The sequence below is a fragment of the Rhinopithecus roxellana genome, chromosome 13 (assembly GCF_007565055.1).
Source record: "Rhinopithecus roxellana isolate Shanxi Qingling chromosome 13, ASM756505v1, whole genome shotgun sequence".
Taxonomy (NCBI): domain Eukaryota; kingdom Metazoa; phylum Chordata; class Mammalia; order Primates; family Cercopithecidae; genus Rhinopithecus; species Rhinopithecus roxellana.
The window spans coordinates 111,228,521-111,247,251 of NC_044561.1; the positions used below are offsets into that span (position 1 = coordinate 111,228,521).

At 48.1% G+C, this 18,731-nt stretch overlaps 1 protein-coding gene across 2 annotated transcripts in view; it reads left to right on the top strand.

Annotated features, from left to right (window-relative positions):
* Positions 1 to 516: 516 nt before the first annotated feature.
* The window catches only part of PPP1R16B (protein phosphatase 1 regulatory subunit 16B), a 119,861-nt gene continuing 101,646 nt past the window's right edge, over positions 517 to 18,731 (top strand). For both annotated transcript variants that reach the window (XM_010355354.2, XM_030914829.1), the window contains exon 1: positions 517 to 633. The gene's annotated coding sequence lies outside the window, so the exon portion shown is untranslated. The remainder of the gene's footprint in view (positions 634 to 18,731) is intronic.

Genomic DNA, 18,731 nt, shown 5'->3' on the forward strand with positions numbered 1-18,731 from the left:
GAAATGATGCGAGTCCACGCCGCAGGCCACAGCCCCCATGTCTCGCCCCCGCCAGCTGGGCGACCTGGCCCCACAGTTCTGTCCCCAGCGCAAGGCCAGGGCCGGCCCCTGGACCTCCCGGGAAGCCTTCAGACTCAGGCCGCGCAGTACTTCAAGCTAGGAACCCTGAGTTCCTGGAATTCATTCTGTGTGACCTTGAGCAGGTTACTACTCCACTCTGGGATTCAGGATTCCCGTCTGTCAAATGGGAGCAGGGATACCGTCCTTGGCTTCCCTCTTTCCATGGTCGGGGTTGGGGTTAGGAAAACTATTTTGGAGGAGGAGGCAGCATTAGGACTATTCCGAAGCCTGGCCGCGTCCCAACCAGTTTCAACTTCCTGCAGCTCAGAAGAGGGGTCCCCACCCGAGTGCGCCGGGACCCTGTCCGGCGCTGCCTCTCAAGCCGGATGGGGTTGAGCGCGCCCACCCCAGTCCCGGGAGCTCAGGCCCCGCCTTGGGGGAGGAGCCGAGAGGCGGCGCGGAGGCTCGCGGCGGAGCAGAGCCGGCTCTGTCGCCGCTGGAGCAGCTGCGGCTGGGGGACCCACAGACACAGCCGGGGTCGGGAGCCGCCCGGGGCAGGGCTCGGGAGAGCTGGTGAGTTCCCCGGCGCCGCCTCCCTCCTTGCCCTCTGCGGCTTCGCGGGGCGGGGGATGAGGATGGGGCGGGGAGGTGGTCCCAGCCTCCGATCACCTAGCTGGGGGCCAGGGCGCTTTGGCCAAGGGACGGTAGCTTAAGATAAATGGGAGTGTGGGGACTCTGGAAAGGCGGGTACCGAGGGCGCTGGGTCCGGGAGTCGGGCCGGAGTGGGGGCGTTCTCCCCGGCCTCGCAATTCCTTGACGAGGCCAGGGGAGGGGGCTCATTGGCAGGTGTTGGCTGCCGCCGTCGTGGCCCAATCTTAGGGCGGGGAGGTGGGGTCCTTCGTCGGTTCTAGGCTCGTGGGCCGCCGTCTGCCGGGGGTGCAATGCCGGGCGGCGGGAGCCACAGCGGACAACAAACAGCCCCCTCGCGCCCACTCTCCCGGCCGGGCATGGGGGTGCCGCCCCCTCGCGTGGCGGGGTTTGGTCCCCGCGGGCAGCGGCAGGGCACAGAGAGCGCTCCTGCCTGGACAGGAAAGGTCCCCAAAGCAGGCGCCTCTGCCTGCAGACCCACCCCGCTTCAGGATCCAGCTGACAGCACCAGCCAGCCCGGGGAGACCCGGCGCTTGGTAGTTCCCCGGGAGGGGCGCGCCCGGCCTCTCCCAGGGCCCCGTGCGCCGGCTGCTGGGTCCCCCGCGCCGGGAGCGCTCCCCTCCGGGCGACTCCCGCTCATCGATTCCGGCCGGGAGGAGCGCCCCCGAGCGCCGAGGATGGGCTGAGACGTGCAGCGCCCCAGAGAGGTCGCCCAGAGGGGTCTCGCCAAGGTCACCCGGAGTGCCCAGACTGAGCTGCCCAGACCGCCCCGGGTGGAGAGCGGGGAGGGGCAGGCGCTCGCTGCCTGCCTCCTTCCCCCATGCAGACTCCCTTCCTCCGCTCCCCCTCCCCGGCCTGGCCTCCAGCTTCACTGGAGATGCTGATGATGCAGCTCCCAGCCCTTAGTGGATAATTGAGCCTGGGAGAGCTTTGAATCTGGCCCTCCCGAGACCCCAGGGCTGCGCCGCTGCCGCGCGCCAGGCCTGGGTCCCGGTGCTCCCGAGCACCTCAGGAGCGGAAGGAGAGGGATGTGGCTTCATCAGCGCTTCTAGGAACGGAAAACCGAGCTGCCTGCGCGCCCATGTGATTGCATTTCACATAAAGGGCCCCTGTTCTCACTGTCAGAAGCGCCCCCCAGCTCTCCGCGGCTCGGGGCACCAGGTGTCGCCTCTGAATCACCCTCTGTGGAAGACCCGGGGCCCGGAGGTACCAGGCGCCCTTTCCCGCAGGGCTCTCCCTGGAAAGGGCCTGCGGGTGGCGGCCTCAGTCCGCAGGGGTACTTCCCTGTGTACTCTGCCATTTCCTGCGGCTGGTGAAGCACCGGAGAAAAACCCTCCATCTAGATGGCCTCCTCCAAGGCTGGTAATAAAGCTTCTTAGCTCAGCCAGCGACTAGCTGTCTACTCCTGGACAAGGTACTTGGCCTCTGGAGTCTCAACTGCCTCTAAGAAACTGGGGCTAACAGCCGCCAGGCTGTGGGGAGATGAGGGAGAGGCTAGGTGCAGCAGAGCGGGAGGATGGACACTCCTTGGCTAATACTGGCCGCCCTCGGAATTGGCTTTGAGTGGGGCGTGTCTCTCTTAGACAGGTGCAGAAGTGGAGCCCTTGTGGGTGGTTCTGCAGGGGCTGGGGGAGTTTCCACATCTTCCTCCCCCAGCTCTGTCATAAAAAGCCAGCTTGCAGGAGGCCGGTGGGGGCCAGCAAATCTTTCCAGCCGGCTGCCTGCTCACAGGGCCCTTCCCACACAAATCTCCCATGCCCTTCTCTCCCACCTGTCACCCAAATCCAATCTTCCTGGCTGAGTCCCCAGGATGCTGGGGGCAAGGTGTCAACCAGGCCACCCTGGACCATCAACTCTGTACCTACTTGTCTATTGGGGTCTACCTAACAGTGTCCCCCTGTCCTGGAACCTTCCTGGCCCCAGCTGTTCCCAGCCTCTGGAATGTCTTCTTTCCTCTCTTTTGGTCTCCTACCACCGTGGCACTCATTAGTGGCTCTGTGGTTCATGTGTCAAGGGCCCCGTGCCATCTGTGCTCTCCAGATCATTCATGGCCTGGAAAGACGTGGTAGGCAAGGCCCTGTGCCCACTCAGACTTTGCTCTCTCTGGTAATTGACGGTGGAGTGGAAGTTAAATTCTAATCTGGCTGTTAAGTCATTTCAGGAGCTTGAGCCACAGGGCTAAGAGGATGCTGACGTAGGGAGGTGGTTTTTCCTTAAAGCCAGAACCTTTCTCCTTTCTGCAGAGCCCATTTGAGACCATTGGAAACTAGGCCTATGTGTGATGGCCTCACAGAATCCTCACAACCCCATGAAGTAGGCATTACTGATTCCCATTTTGCAGATGGGAAAACTGGGGCTCAGCTCCTCTCAAAACCAGCTCCATGCCCCAAGTGGAGCAACAGAGGCTGCAGCCAACCTGGTTTAGCAGAAGGCAGAAGGCACATACCTGAATTCAGGTGCTGTGTTTGGACTCTCAGGACCCCATCCCCCCAACCTTTCCCTCCCCTCTCACAACCTAACCACCACCCTTCCCGCACCCAGGACACTTGTGACATTTGTTGAACAGTAGGTCCCAACTGGCACTCTTCCAGCAGAGACCAGGAAAACCTTCACTGTCCTGAGTGCATCTTAGCAACTGGGCTTCAAGGAGGGCTTGGACAAGCCTGCCTCTTACAGAAAGCTATGTATGAAGAGTATGAAGAGTGAGGGAGCTAGAGAGGTCTAATTTTAATTAGGGATCTATACCTAAAAGCTCCGTGACCCTGTATACATGGCTTAATCTCTCTGACCCTGGTTTTCTCATTTGTAAAACAGGTATCATAGTAATGCCTACTTTATGGGATTGTAAGGATTCCATGAGACCATTAACACATAGAAAGTGCTCAGTACTAGGGCCGGGCGTAGTGGCTCACACCTGTAATCCCAGCATTTTGGGAGGCCAAGGCGGGAGGATCACTAGATGTCAGGAGTTCGAGACCAGCCAGCCAACATGGTGAAACCCTGTCTCCACTAAAAGTACAAAAATTAGCTCAGCATGGTGGTGCATGCCTGTAGTCCTAGCTACTTGGGAGGCTGAGGCACAAGAATTGCTTGAACCCGGGAGGAGGAGGTTGCAATGAGCCAAGATCACACGACTGCCCTCCAGCCTGGGTGACAGACTGAGACTCCATCTCAAAAAAAAAAAAAAAAAAAAAAAGAAAGAAAGTGCTCAGTACAGCATCTGGTGTGGGTAGGAATGCAGGAAATGATCATTGTCACCATCACTACTATTTCCTCCTTTGTGTTGGGCTCTCAAAGGTCCCACCTCCTCCAGTGCCAGGGTGGAGAGTGAGTTAGACCCTGTCTCTTCTGCCTGTAGCCATTAGGACAGGGAAAACCTCTCAGCCTGTCTCCTGGGGTGCGGGTGGGGGCTCTCTCCTGGGAACTTGAGTCTAGCACCAGCTTTTCCCTGGGGAGTCTGTGAGCAGCCACTTAGCCTTTCTCAGCTGACTGCCATTTTTCAGGATTCATTGATTCATTCAAAAGATGTTTATTCCATCCTGGCCCTTGTGCTTAGCAAGGGATTTCAAGATGAATGAGGCAGCTCTCAGAGTTCTCCCTCTATCGGGAGAGGCAGGCCTGGAGACAGATAATGAGGACACTGTGGGATAAAGGCTGCAGCAGTAAGAAGAGAGAGTGAAGAGCAGATCCACATGGCTCAGGCTGACCCAGCTCTGAATTCTGAAGCTGCCACCTTGTAGCTGGGTGAGGATGGACAGGGGCCTTATCTCTCAAGCAGATAAGCCACCTCCCTAAGGTGATGATGTGAGGAAAGAAGTGAGACACTGTGGGTAAAAAACCTAGCTTGGACCAGGTGCGGTGGCTCATGCCTGTAATCCCAGCACTTTGGGAGGCAGAGGTGGACAGATTGATTGACTCCAGGAGTTCGAGACCAGCCTGGGCAACATGGCAAAACCCCATCTCTACAAAAAATACAAAAATGTAGCCAAGCATGGTGGTGTGCACCTGTAGTCCCAGCTACTTGGGAGGCTGAGATGGGAGAATCACCTGAACCAGGGAAGTGGAGGCTGCTGTGAGCCATGATTGCGTGCGTCTCTGCACTCTAGCCTGGGCAACAGAGTAAGACCTTGTCTCGAAAACAAACAAACACAAAAAACAAAACCAAAAAACTTAAAAACCTACCTTGGGCTTTCTAGATATTAATAAGTGCTCACAGATGTTCATTGCTATTATTAGTCTATTATTGCCAATAACAGGTGGGCAAAAGTTGCTGTGGGAGCATGTTGAGCCCTTCAGTGACAGTTTTCCAGGTGGTAGGGCAGCCCTAGCAGGGAGAACAGTGTGTGCAGAGGCACCGAGGCTTAAAAGTGCTGGATGTTTTTGGAGAGCAGTGGGAGGAGTTGCTGATGGAGCAGAGTCATCAGAAAGTTTGATGGAGGCAGAAGCAAGGCCAGGGAGGTAGCAGAGGCCATCCTGCCGGGAGCCCCGAAGGATTAAACACTCACTGACCCGAAGCAGTCCCTCTGCACCTTCCTTGGAGGGTGGCTCTCTAGTGAGGGTTGTCCAAGAAACTTCAGGATTAACTTTTGCATGGGAGGAACGGCTGGCCTCAGCTCAACTGTCCATACATTCACCGTCCTTCCCTCTTCGTTCCACCCAGGAAGTACGAAGAAGAAGAGGTCCACTCCCTTTTCCTGAGATGCTTTTCCCACCTCTACACTTGTTTCTCTCTTCCTGGGACTCAGTTTCTCACTTGACAGAAGAGGGTAGAAGTGGAGGAAGCATCATGACCTGACTTACTTATTGATCATGATATAGCACCAAGTGCATTTCTGGATGCTGGTCACTGTCAAAGGTGTTTACTTGCATCACCGTTGAATTCTCATACCAATCCGTTGAAAAGAATGCACTTATCCCCCACTGCACAGAGGGAGAAACTGTGGCACAGAGGATGAGGCTATTTGCTAAAAGGCATGCAGCTTGTAAGTGACAGGAACTCATGTCTTGGGGGCATCTCAAAGTTGCCATGTGCTATCCTGCACCACCTTCTTCACACACTTTGTAAATCTAAGGCTGACTGCAGAATATCTGGCCTCTTTTGTTTTGTGTACCTTTGGGTGCTGGGCAGTAGGAATTTTGGAGATGGGTCACAGTGGGGTGTGCTCTGGGTATGTACCCTGACTTTGGGGAAATTCCTGGGTGCAGGCGCTTTTGGGGGAGGTGTTCTTGGATGTCTCAGAATCTAGAATGGCATTCCTTCGCCCACAGATGTGCCTTGATGCAAGCAATGTGCAGTTTGATTGATGTGGCAGATGGTGGCTGAGCCCCACGGTGGCCCCAGGAAGGAATGAATCTTTTAGGATGGCTGGTCAGAGCATCACATGACCACAGACCCTCCCTGTTTCAGAGGACATCCAAACACAGGCTTACGTTTCCTTTTACATGGGGGCAAAGTTTGGGGCCAGGGTTCAAATCCTGGCTTTGCCTTCCACTGGCTTTGGGGCCTAGGGAAATTTTTTCACTTCCTTGAACCTTAATTTCTTCATCTGGAAATAAAGATGAAGAAATAAGTTGCTATTTTTACCATCTTCAATAAGTTGCTAAATAGTGACTAACAAACACAATTCTGAATTGTCATAAGGATTTGTAATCATATGTAAAATGCTTGGCTTCTAAGCTGTAGATAATATTGATATAATATCCAGCAGATTTTTCTCTGCAGTACTTATCATAATTGTGATTATATGGTTAGATGTGAGCCTTACTCTCCTAGTCTTCTGTTTCATCCACTAGACCTGTGGTTATCAACTTGGGGCAGTTTGACTCTCCCTGGGGAGGATATTTGGCAATGTCTAAAGACATTTTTGGTTGTTACAACTTTGTGGGGGATAGTGGGAGAGAGGAGCTACTGACATCCAGTGAGTAGATACCACGGATGCTGCTAAATGTCCTATGGTGCACAGCACAGCCTCCCACAACAAAAAATTATCTGATCCCAAATGTCAATAGTGCTGAGGTTAAGAAAGACTACCCTGGACTATGAGCCCCATAAGGTCGGTGACTGTGTCCAATTCATTCAGCTGTGTGTCTCCAGTTGGCCAGCATGATCAGCATGATGCCCAGCACACGGGAGACAATCAATATGCATTAAAGGAATGAATGAGGACTTGGAAGGCCTTGTGTCCCCTGGAGTCCCAGGGGTTTAGCTTGTGGAACATTTGAATAGGCAGAAGAGATTTAGATGAACTTGAATGATGAACAGCCAATTGGTAATTCAGCCAAAGACATTCAGACCGAGCTGTTTTCCTTCCCAAGCAGGTGCTTGGGGGCCCAGATTATCTGAATTGTTCCTGCCATCACCACTGCATTTTACTTATGTAGATACAGGACCCATCTTTATCTGGAAAGTAGGCTGGGGCAGAGGAGCATAGGTGCTGTCAGCTGGGCCCTTGGGATTTGCCAAGCTGGGGCACAGCTGCTTGTCAGCTTCCTGTTTTGTCCCTTTCTAGTGGAATGAAGGAAACCCACTGAATGGCTATTTTCCACTGACATTTACAGCAATGTGATAGGCCTTGGATTAATGAGGTCAAGCTGCAGTGTGAAATCTGCCTGATAACTTGAAGCTTGGCCAACAGGAAGACATCGCTTGTTTTCTTTGGACTGTTTGATGTCCCTGGATGGCTTTAGGCAGGAAAGCAGGGGTCTCAATCCTGTACAAAAGAGAAGGGTGTTTTACGTCCTGGAATTACAGAGGCCAGAGATGTCTCTTTTTCAATTTATTGGGAAGGTTTATTTTAATGTGGACTTAGAAATAAATAACTTAAAGCGAAGTTTCACCTGGAGCCTTCGGCTGGCTGCTACGTGTGAGTCTGGGCTGCTGAAGGGACTGTGCTGTTTTTCTGGGTCTCTGTAGGGAGTTTGAAAGAGAAGACTAGCCCCAAAGGGTGTTTGGACAGGTTAGATGTGCCCATTGGTTAGAACTTACTTGGATAGGGAGAAGGGGTCTAGGGTGTATCCACAAACTTGCATATGGATGCCCTTTGGGTTCCTGCTAAAATGCGGAAACTGACTCAGTAGGGCTGGGTATGGAGTTTTCTGCATTTCTACCAAGCTCCCAGGGGGTGTCAAGCTGCTAGTCTGTGAACTGCACTTTGAGAAGCAAGGGTATGGGAGACCCCAAGTCTACAGGTGAGGGTTCCCTGGTGCAAACCGCTTAAGCACAAAAGCAAATGCAGCCTGTTGTGCCTGTTCACACAGCCATCTGCTGTGCTGGCTGACTTGCAGAGTCACAGATGTTCCCTGTGCCCCTTCCCTGTGTGCCCAGGCCTGGGACCAGACTTGACAAAGAGGATACTTGAGCTCAAGAAGCAACTCAGACAGCCAGAATGTCGGCCAGAATGATGAACTTTGAGTACTTCCAAAAACACGTATCCAGGAACATGCTGTTTCTGGGTCATCTGGTCACCTGGAATTTGTGAAAAGTACAGATGCCTGGGCCCTAGCCCAGTCTACCTGTGTTAGAATTGGCCAAGGTAGGGCCCTGAAAGTCTGTATTTTTTCAAAGTGTGCCAGGTGATTCTGATTCACAGCTAGACTGATGGAAGGGAAGGTGGGAGGAAGAACTGCCAATACATGCAGGTTAATTGCTCAGCAGGACCTATGCAAGGTTGTAGAGTTGTGTATTGCTGATAGGCACAGTGGCACTCAGCTAAAAGAGAGGCTGAAATCTAGCCTGTGATCCACTTGCCAAACTCTGCACCCTGCAGGGTTGCATCTGCTTAGAGGGAAGGGCACCTTTTTCTTAATATTCGTCGTGATCACTTGGTGCTCGTTATGAGCCAGGTGCTGTCTATTTAACTCCTTCAGTCCTCCTAACAACTCTAAGGGGTGACATTATTGTTATTATTATTATTTTATTTATTTTGAGACAGAGTCTCGCTCTGTCGCCCAGGTTGGAGTGCAGTGGTGTGATCTCAGCTAACTGCGACCTCCACCTCCCGCGTTCAAGTGATTCTCCTGCCTCAGTCTCCCGAGAAGCTGAGATTACAGGCACTCGCCACCACTCCCAGCTGCATTTTGTATTTTCAGTAGAGATGGGGTTTCACCGTGTTGACCAGGCTTGTCTCGAAATCCTGACCCCAGGTGATCCGCCTGCCTCGGCCTCCCAAGGTGTTGGGATTACAGGCATGAGCCACTGCATCTGGCCAGGGATGACTTTCTTGCTACTCTGATTTTGCTGCTTGGGAAAGTGAAGCACAGGTTCAATGACTTACTCAAGGTCACACAGCCAGTAAATGGCAAAGTCAAGATTCGAATTCAGGCTTCAAAGTCATTACACTCTCTGGCCCTTTCTTTGCATAAAAATGCTGTCTTCTCTTTATGGAGCTGTCCCTACTCCCTACTCGGAGGGAGTGCTTTTTCTTGTCCTTCCCTCAGAGGGGGGAAGGCTAGCAATGACCTTGGCTGGCTTTAGAGTCAGGTACAGGTTTGATTCCTACCTCCAGCACTGACTGCAACCTTGAGTACATTACATGCATATATTTGCTGAGTCACAATTTCCCCATGTGTAAAACAGGAATAATAACATAATATAAATTGATATGATTAGGCATTTAGCCTCTGCTTGACAGGTAGGAGGTTCCTGATACATGCCAACTATTCTTATGGCGTTATTATCATTAGAGTTAGTCCCTAGGAGTATTCAGGGGCTAGGGAAATAGGTGAGCAGAGCACTGTGTCATTATGTCCCCAGGAGCTCGGTCATTCGTTTTGTTCACTAGGTTACTTATGGCCATTACTTATCTGGGCATTCCTAGTCTCTGCTTCTTGGCCCTGGAGTCTGTGCCAGCCTAGTGAGTTCTCAGAATGTCTTAGTTCAGACTCTTATTCAGAACTGGCTTTATTTCCTCGCATCCAAGAACAAGTAAAAGGTACACATTTTGACACTTATTCTCTTTAGGGTTCTTAGCCCTTTTTGGTGATTTTCTCTGTCTCTGGTTTTCTTTCTGGAACTGTTGCTGTCATTGGCTATCCCATGGACTGGACAGAGAGGAAATGTTGTCTTATAAATATTGCCTATTACCTTATAAAAATATAGCAAAGATTTTCACCAAAATGTCATTCACATTTTTTCTTTTATATGTAACTTAAGCTTTTGTTTTCCTATTGCTGTATGTCATGCTTTTTAATTACACAAAATATAGAAGTGTATCATAAGTAAATTTTCCCCATCTTCCCAGCCACTTATCCCTTTTCCCCAGAATAAATCTATGAATGTTTTATGTATCTTTCCATAAATTTCATATGCATATGCAAACCCATATTTATTTACATGTTTATGCATTTTTCTTTTTAACACAACTACACAAAACTCTTCTGAGATCTTCTTTTTCTGCTAATTTATCTGAGCACATGCCAACACACAGATATACCTGGATCTTTAAGGCTATCTGATAGTCCAGTGATAATGTACCATCATTTAATTGCTAGTTTCTTGATGATGGCTAAGATAGTTTCCAGTTTTTTCCTCCTACAAACGTATAATGTTGCAACATCCTTGTCTGAGCAGTGTATATATCTTTGTGTACTCTATACATCGATGATTTTATTCATAAGGAAAATTCCTGGCAGTTTCAATTATGATAGACATTGCTAAACTGTTCTCCAAAGAAGCTGAACCAATTTCTGTTTCCTCAACAGTGTGTGTTTCCCCCATCTATTCTCCAGCACTGAGGATTAAGTAACTTTCATTTTTGTCAGCCTGATAGATATAAAACAGAACGTTTCTGCAGCAGGTTCTGCAGTAATTTCTAGATTTTATGACCTTTTGGATTATGCCTACATAATGACGATCAAATATTCAGAAACTACATTGTACCTGGCCTTATGCTTGGAATTGGATACAAAATTAAATGAAACCAGCCTTTGCCCTCAGGCTGATCCCATCTCCTGGAGTTGGCAGACACATGAACAAATAAAATGAGAGCAAAACAGTATGGTTCACCTTGTGCTAGATAAATGCATAAGCTTAACTAACTTTTGTTTGATAAACTCTATATTCATGAATATCACAAATGAATTCATAAAATACCATATGCACTATGTCCCAGGGTGTGAGGAGGTTTGAAATTCTCAAAAGAAAACAACTTGATTAGAAGAAAAAAAAATAATGGAGCTTATCCTTATTAGGGCAGCAGAAGAAGTGGTAAGTTAGGAAGGGGTGAGTAATTTTAAAATAGTCTCTTTGGTAGTTTCCATATTTACAAATAGGGTTTGTTTGAAGGTGCCTGTGGGGAAACCCAGCTGAGTTCGCAGCTGGCACTGATTACCGATCACTCAAACCTGGGCAGATCTGTATGTTGGTCCAGATAGAGTGCGAGCAAGGGAACAGGAGGCTGGCTTTAAAAATCAGCAACCTTGAAGCTCATAGAGGTTGGATGTGGGTGGCATAAATAGGTTGTTTACCACAGGGGTTACAAGCAGGTGTGCTCTGAACAGGCCTGTGGTAGAGTGGATCCACAGAATGGTTTTCAATCAATGAGTGAACATTAAACATCTGTCTATGTCTTGTAAAGGGGCCTCCTTCTGAAAAAGAACAGGCCCATGTAGAAAGGGGTATGACCATCTAGTCGACCCACCTGGGGGGAACCAAGCCTTAGCTAGATACATTTTCTTTGGGCCCACCTGTCCTAGATAGCTCTTCATTCACTTGAGACATCTTAAAAGCAACACAACACAAGGAGCAGTTGAGAAAATCAACTGAATCAGTGCTGTGGAATGAACCTAACCGCTGTTTTATAACAAATCCCCTCAGCAGGGATAGATAGAGCCAACTGCAAAGCATGCAGAGTTGAAAAGAGACTGTGAAGACCAGAACAATCTTAGTCCACCCTCTCACAGGAGGCAAAGCACAGGGGCCAGCCGAGGTATGTCCTGGTTCTGGTCCCAAGGTCCACCCTCCTCGCCCATTAGCCAGGTCTGTTTTGCCCAGTTTGATTTTACAGCTCTTGTTCTAAGTGAAAGGACCACTCTCTCATGGCAGAACAGAAATTCTTCGTGAATTTTCAGTCTCTTGGCCAGCCTGCTGTCCACCCTCTCCCATTTATTGAATACCTACCATGTGCTGGGTGGCAGTATGATAGGATGTAAAGGTGAACAATACATATCTCTTGTCTTCTGAGAGCATCCAGTCCAATGGAAGAGGCAGATCTGAAACCAGCAATTACCAGAGTGCTGAGCGCCACAGAAGAGATACGGTCAAATGCCTTGGGACTAGAGAGGGGAACGAAGCCCATTTGGCACAGAAGAGATAAAGAACAATTCAGAGGCAATATTAAGACATTGAGGCTGGGTGCGGTGGCTCATGGCTATAATCCCAGCACTTTGGGAGGCTGAGGTGGGTGGATCACCTTAGGTCAGGAGTTCAAGACCGGCCTGGCCAACATGGTGAAACTGTCTCTACTAAAAATACAAAAAAATTAGCCAGGCATGGTTGTGTGTGCCTGTAATCCCAGTTACTCAGGAGGCTGAGGCAAGAGAATCACTTGAACCTGGGAGCCGGAAGCTGTAGTGAGCTGAGATCACACCACTGCACTCCAGCCTGGGTGACAAGATCGAAACTCCATCTCAAGAAAAAAAAAAGACATTGAGACAATATTGTCTAAATGAGACAAGGCAAGTGCTGAACACGGTGCCTGGAAAGCCCTTAAGAGATGATAGCTATTGTCATTTTAGCACTTGAGCTACCTCTCAAAGAACAAGAGGAGTGTGCCAGGTGGAGAGAAAGAAGGGTACTGCCACTCATAAAACAGCGTGTGTGTGCCGGGCGTAGTGACTCATGCCTGTAATCCCAGCACTTTGGGAGGCCAAGGTGGGTGGATCACAAGGTCAGGAGATCGAGACCATCCTGGCTAACACAGTGAAACCCCGTCTCTACTAAAAATACAAAAAATTAGCCGGGTGTGGTGGCGGGCGCCTGTAGTCCCAGCTACTTGGGAGGCTGAGGCAGGAGAAAGGCATGAACCTGGGAGGCGGAGCGTGCAGTGAGCTGAGATCATGCCACTGCACTCCAGCCTGGACGACAGAGTGAGACTCCGTTTCAAACAAAGCAAAACAAAACAAAAAACAGTGTGTGTGAAGGCGAGGAGGTGAGTGTGGTGTAGTGAAAATTGCATGGACTTTGTAGCAGATACATCTTGGTTCAAATCCTAGCCCTGCCACTTCCTGGTTGTGACTTCAGGCATGTCAAGAGGAGCCTCCTTTTACTAATAAATCCAGTGGGGGTAATGACACCTGTTTCTAAGACTCATTGCGTGGATTAAAGTCAATTTATGCATAGTACCTGGCACACAGTAGAGTCTCAGCAAATGGTGAGTACCATTGGGGAGGAGTGAATCCATCAGTCCTGTTGGGTGCAGCTGGAAAATTAGGTATTTAGTGAGTTGGGGGTGGGGAGGGAAGTTAGGCTGGCCAGAGAGAAAGCTAAAATGTCAAGCAAGGTCCAGATATTGGATGGTTTAGGCTGAGAGCTTGAAACTGGACAGCATAGGCAGTGGGAGCCATCAAGATGCTTCCCTCCAAAGGAAATACAGGATCAAACTTGGCTTAAGAGTGAAAACTCCACCAATGATGTAGATGGTGGGTTGGAAGGTAAGCGGTGGAGGCAAGGAAACCACTTTGGGAACTGCTGCATTCAATATTCTTGTCTTCACCTCACAGCTCAGATTACCATAGCAAAGGCTTTGTAACTCCTGCAGTCAAGTGCTGTCTGGACAGGGAATTTAGGGCATTAGTCAAGTGTGTAGGCTTCACTGATTGTCCCCCCCCTTTTTTTTTGAGACAAGATCTCACTCTGTTGCCCAGGCTAGAGTGCAGTGATCTGCGGTCGTGCAGTGGTGCAATCACAGTTCACTGCAGCCTCTACCTCCTGGGCTCAGGCAATCCTCCCACCTCAGCCTTCTGAGTTGCTGGGACTACAGGTGGGAGCCAACACACCCAGCTAATTTTTTTAATGTTTTGTAGAGATGAAGTCTCACTGTATTGTCTAGACTACTCTCAAACTCCTGGGCTCAAGCCATCCTTCCGTCTTGGCCTCCCAAAGTGCTGGGATTCAGGCATGAACCACTGTACCTGACCCCTTGTAATTCTTGGAAGAAAAAGGAAAAAATAAAAAAAAAGCATGGGTTTCAGTGTCAAAGCCACTCTGGATTTGAATCCCAGCCCTATTGCTTACTAGACATTGGGCAATTACTTAACCCCACTGAGCTTAGTGTGCCCTTCTATAAAATAGGGATTAATAGTACCTTTCTCATAGGCTTGCTGTGAAGATTACATGAGATAGTATGAGTAGCTAAAACATATAGCTTAGCTCCAGGAATGCAGTGACTGTTCAATAACAGTTGATAATTGTAATGAAATGTATTACTAGCTGGGCGTGGTAGTAGCTATAATCCCAGCTGCTTAGGAGGCTGAGGCGGGAGGATTGATTGAACCCAGGAGTTTGAGATCAGCCTGGGCAGCACACTGAGACCCTATCTCAAAAAAGATAAAATAAAATAAAAATAAATATATTACGTATATGACTATAAAAGGCTTTTTTTCACGTAACTCCTATTAACATCCTCTGGTGCTACTAGTGTTCTACCAAAAACATCCTGCCTTTAGCCTTTCTGGAGAAGCAGCAGCACTTTCTGCTCCAAGAAATAGTAAGGAGAGTTGCCAGGTTCTGATACAGTGGTTCTTGGGTGCACATGAGACCCACCTGGGGAGCTTTTAAAAATGTCAATTTCTGGCTGCATTCCAGACCAATTAAACTAGAATCTGAAGAGGTGGGACCCAGACAGCAGTATTAAAAAAAAAAATTGTGATGATTTCTTAAGGAAAAACAAATACACGAAAGTTCACAAATCTTAAATGAATCAATTTTTCACAAACTGAATCTGTCTAACCCATATCCTGCTTGGGGCGCTAACAGCACTCCAGAAGCCCCCTCCCCCACCCTGTATGTCCCTTTCTAGTCACTCCCCACACCCTGAAACCGCATAGATTAGTTTTGCCTGTTGTTGAATTTTACATAAATGCAATCATATAGCATGCAGTTTTGTGTGTCTGGGTTATTTTGGTTAACATTGTTTGTGAGAGTCATCCATATTGTTGAGTGTAATTGTATATTGTTCATTCTCATTGCTGTACAATGTTCTATTGTGTGAACAAACCATATTTTTTTCTCCAAACTACTGCTGGGGACATTTTGGGTTGTTTATAGTTTGCATCTATTAGAAATAGTGCAATTAACATTCTTGTGAATGCCTTTTAGTGAATGTATATAGAAATTTCTGACCAGGCGTGGTGGCTCATGCCTGTAATTCCAGCACTTTGGGAGGCCTAGGCAGGCAGATTACCTCAGGTCGGGAGTTCAAGACCAGCCTGACCAACATGGAGAAACCCCATCTCTACTAAAAATACAAAATTAGCCAGGCGTGGTGGCATATGGCTGTAATCCCAGCTCCTCAGGAGGCTGAGGCAGGAGAACTGCTTGAACCCGGGAGGCGGAGGATGTGGTGAGCCAAGATTGCGCCATTGCACTCCTCTAGCCTGGGCAACAAGAGTGAAACTTCGTCTCAAAAGAAAAGAAATTTCTGCTGGGTGTATTCCTAGGAATTCAATTGTTGGATTATAGGACATGCCCGTGTTTAATTTTACAAGACACTGCTGAACAGCTTTAAAAAGTGGTTGTACTAATTTATATTCCCACTCAGTGTGTAAGAATTTTTGCCAACAGTTGGCATTTTCTGTCTCAAAAAAAATTTGGCCATTCTGATAGATTTGTAGTGGCCTTTCTCTGTGATCTTCATGTATATTCCCAGCATCTCCAAGTGATTCCAATGCCAAGTTTGAGAACCTCTTTCCTAATAGATTTTGCAAAAGCAGAGTAGAACTGGGGAAAGAGATGTTGTAATGGCGAGTGCCTCCCCATGGACTTCCTGTGATGTCCCAGAGTTTTTGGTAGAACTGACCTGGCTCTCAGCCGGTGGAGGGAGAATATTCACATGTATCAAACCTGACAGACTGCCTCTCATTCCTATGTGCTTTCTTTGGAGCAAATGGCTCCACCAGAAGTGATCTGGAAGCTAAGGGGGAAGCACTACGAAGCTCTGGAAAGATGCTGCAGCAGGACTTTAATCTCTTTTTAAAATTTAAGACCTGAATGAGAAAGGAAGATATGAGAAGTGACTAGTGGGCTATATAGACACTGTCAGAGAAGAAAATCTGGTCTTTGTGACATATTTTTGTGCCCCAAAGCCTGCCTGGAACCTGGCACTTGGAAGGTGCTTAAAAATGGTCATTGAAATAAATATATTAGAACTTTGTAACTGTCCCTAGTGAGAGACACCTACCAAAGAGTTGCAGAGGAAGGTATTGGTGAGAATTTAGTGGAATTGATGCTTTGGGTTCTTTTCTTTGTAATTTCGATGTTGCTGCTGAGATTTCCTATCTGTTCGTTTATTATAAGCATAATTTCCTTTACATTCTTGAGCAAAGTAATAACTGCTTTAAAGATCTTTATTATTTCCAACACCTGGGTCACCTTGAGATTGGTCTCCATTGATTGCCTTTTCTCTTGAATTTGAGTCACATTTTCCCATTTGTTTGTTTTTAATTTGCCTAGTAATTTTGGATTACACCCTAAATGTTGTGAATGAGACCTGAAGAGACTCGGAATTCTTTCCTATTCCTCAGAAATATATATAATATATATATATATATATATATATATATATATATATATATATATATATATATATATATATATATATATATCAGGCAATTAACTTGACCAAACTCAAACTCCAAAGTCAGTCTTCCTTGGGTGGGCAACATGTGAAATCTTTGCTCAATTCATTTAGCTTTAGTTGAACTACTTGAAGTCTGCCCTGTATGTATCATTCAGTGAGATTTGGGCACTGTTTATACTCAGAATTTGGGGCTACTCTTCTGTGATTCTTTTCTGGGATATTTCTCCTTATTTTCCAGCTGTGGTTACCTGAACTCTGTCTTTAAACTCCTCAAATAGTAAGACAGTGGTTTTGGCTTTCTTTTCTTTTCTTTTTTTTTTTTTTTGAGACGGAGTCTCGCTCTGTCGCCCAGGCTGGAGTGCAGTGGCCGGATCTCAGCTCACTGCAAGCTCCACCTCCGGGGTTTACACCATTCTCCTGCCTCAGCCTCCCGAGTAGCTGGGACTACAGGCGCCCGCCACCTCGCCCGGCTAGTTTTTTTTGTATTTTTTTTTTAGTAGAGACGGGGTTTCACCGTGTTAGCCAGGATGGTCTCGATCTCCTGACCTCGTGATCCGCCCGTCTCGGCCTCCCAAAGTGCTGGGATTACAGGCTCGAGCCACCGCACCCGGCTGGTTTTGGCTTTCTATCCAAGTTTTAACTAGTAAGTACAGCATTGCCTGGGGGCTTCCCACAAGTAAAAAGCTATAAAAACACGAAAGTCATCTAGTGCCATTTCCTTTTTTTCTTTTCTTTTCTTTTTTTTTTTTTTTTGAGACGGAGTCTCACTCTGTCGCCCAGGCTGGAGTGCAGTGGCGCTATGTTGGCTCACTGCAAGCTCCGCCTCCGGGGTTCACACCATTCTCCTGCCTCAGCCTTCCGAGTAGTTGGGACTATAGGCGCCCGCCACGGCGCTCAGCTAATGTTTTGTATTTTTAGTAGAGACGGGGTTTCACCATGTTAGCCAGGATGGTCTTGATGTTCTGACCTCGTGATCCGCCTGCCTTGGCCTCCCAAAGTGCTGGGGTCACAGGCGTGAGCCACTGGGCCTGGCCGTGCCATTTCTTTCTTTCAGGTGTTGCCTCCTCTCCAGTTTCCACTTGCTTGTAGTTGAACACATTTAGTACCTTCCAATCTTTTTTTTTTTTCTTGTCTAGAGTTCATAATAGTTTTGTGTGGGACGTTTGGTCCAGAAAGAGCTACTTTGCCCTTACTAAAAGCAGGACCTCTCAATAGCTTTGTTCATTAAGGGATACTTAGAGCCACCTCACTTTATTGCCTACCTCATATAGATGGCAATAAATATTTGTTCATTGGCTAAATAAATAGGCTTTAAATTAAAAATGGAAGTGAATTCACAGAGAAAATTGCCAGAAGAAAATCCTGAAACTAGTAGTTACTCATTGTTGGCATCAAGTATGAAACAGGGTGTTCAGGAATTTGCTGAGTAGAAGGATGGGTGTGGTCGTAGAGCTCCAGGCATTTGAGTGTAGACCAAAGCAGTTAACAAAGTGAACCTGAGATTTTAACATGAGGAGATAAATTCAATCGTGTTAGCAACACCACTTTCGTGGGATGAAACTATGGCTTATAGAGAAGTTACCATGTTCAAAGGAAATACAACTGGTGAGAGGGAAGCGGTGGTATACTTGGAGTTCTGTGTACCCAAGAGGAGGGAATCAAAGTGGAGGAACTTTGGCTGGAGATCAAAGAGGGGAGGAACAGAAGCAATGCTCTAAAGGCAGAATACTACAGCCTGCTTCTCTGCATGGTGACCTGGAAGGTCATAGATCCAGTACTGAGACTTCAAAACCTGCTTGTTAGATGGAAACTTCACTTACCAAAATGTAGAGCAACTGGAAACTTTCTGTTTTATTCTATTAGCAGTTTCATCTCTCAGACAGGAGAGGAGAGAGGCCAGTTGCTGTTATGAATCTGGTTTGGGAGTTACCGGGTGAAGTGAAAGTGAGAAAGTGCTCACTGAGGCTGGTCATGGTGGCTCACACCTGTAATCCCAGCACTTTGGGAGGCTGAGGTTGGCGGATCACTTGAGGTCAGGAGTTTGAGACCAGCCTGGCCAATATGGTGAAACCCTGTCTCTGCTAAAAATACAAAAATTAGCCGGGCGGGGTGGCACTTGCCTGTAGTCCCAGCCACTCAAGAGGCTGAGGCAGGAGAATCACTTGAACCTGGGAAGTTGAGGTTGCAGTGAGCCGCCGAGATAGTGCCATTGCACTCCAGCCTGGGTGA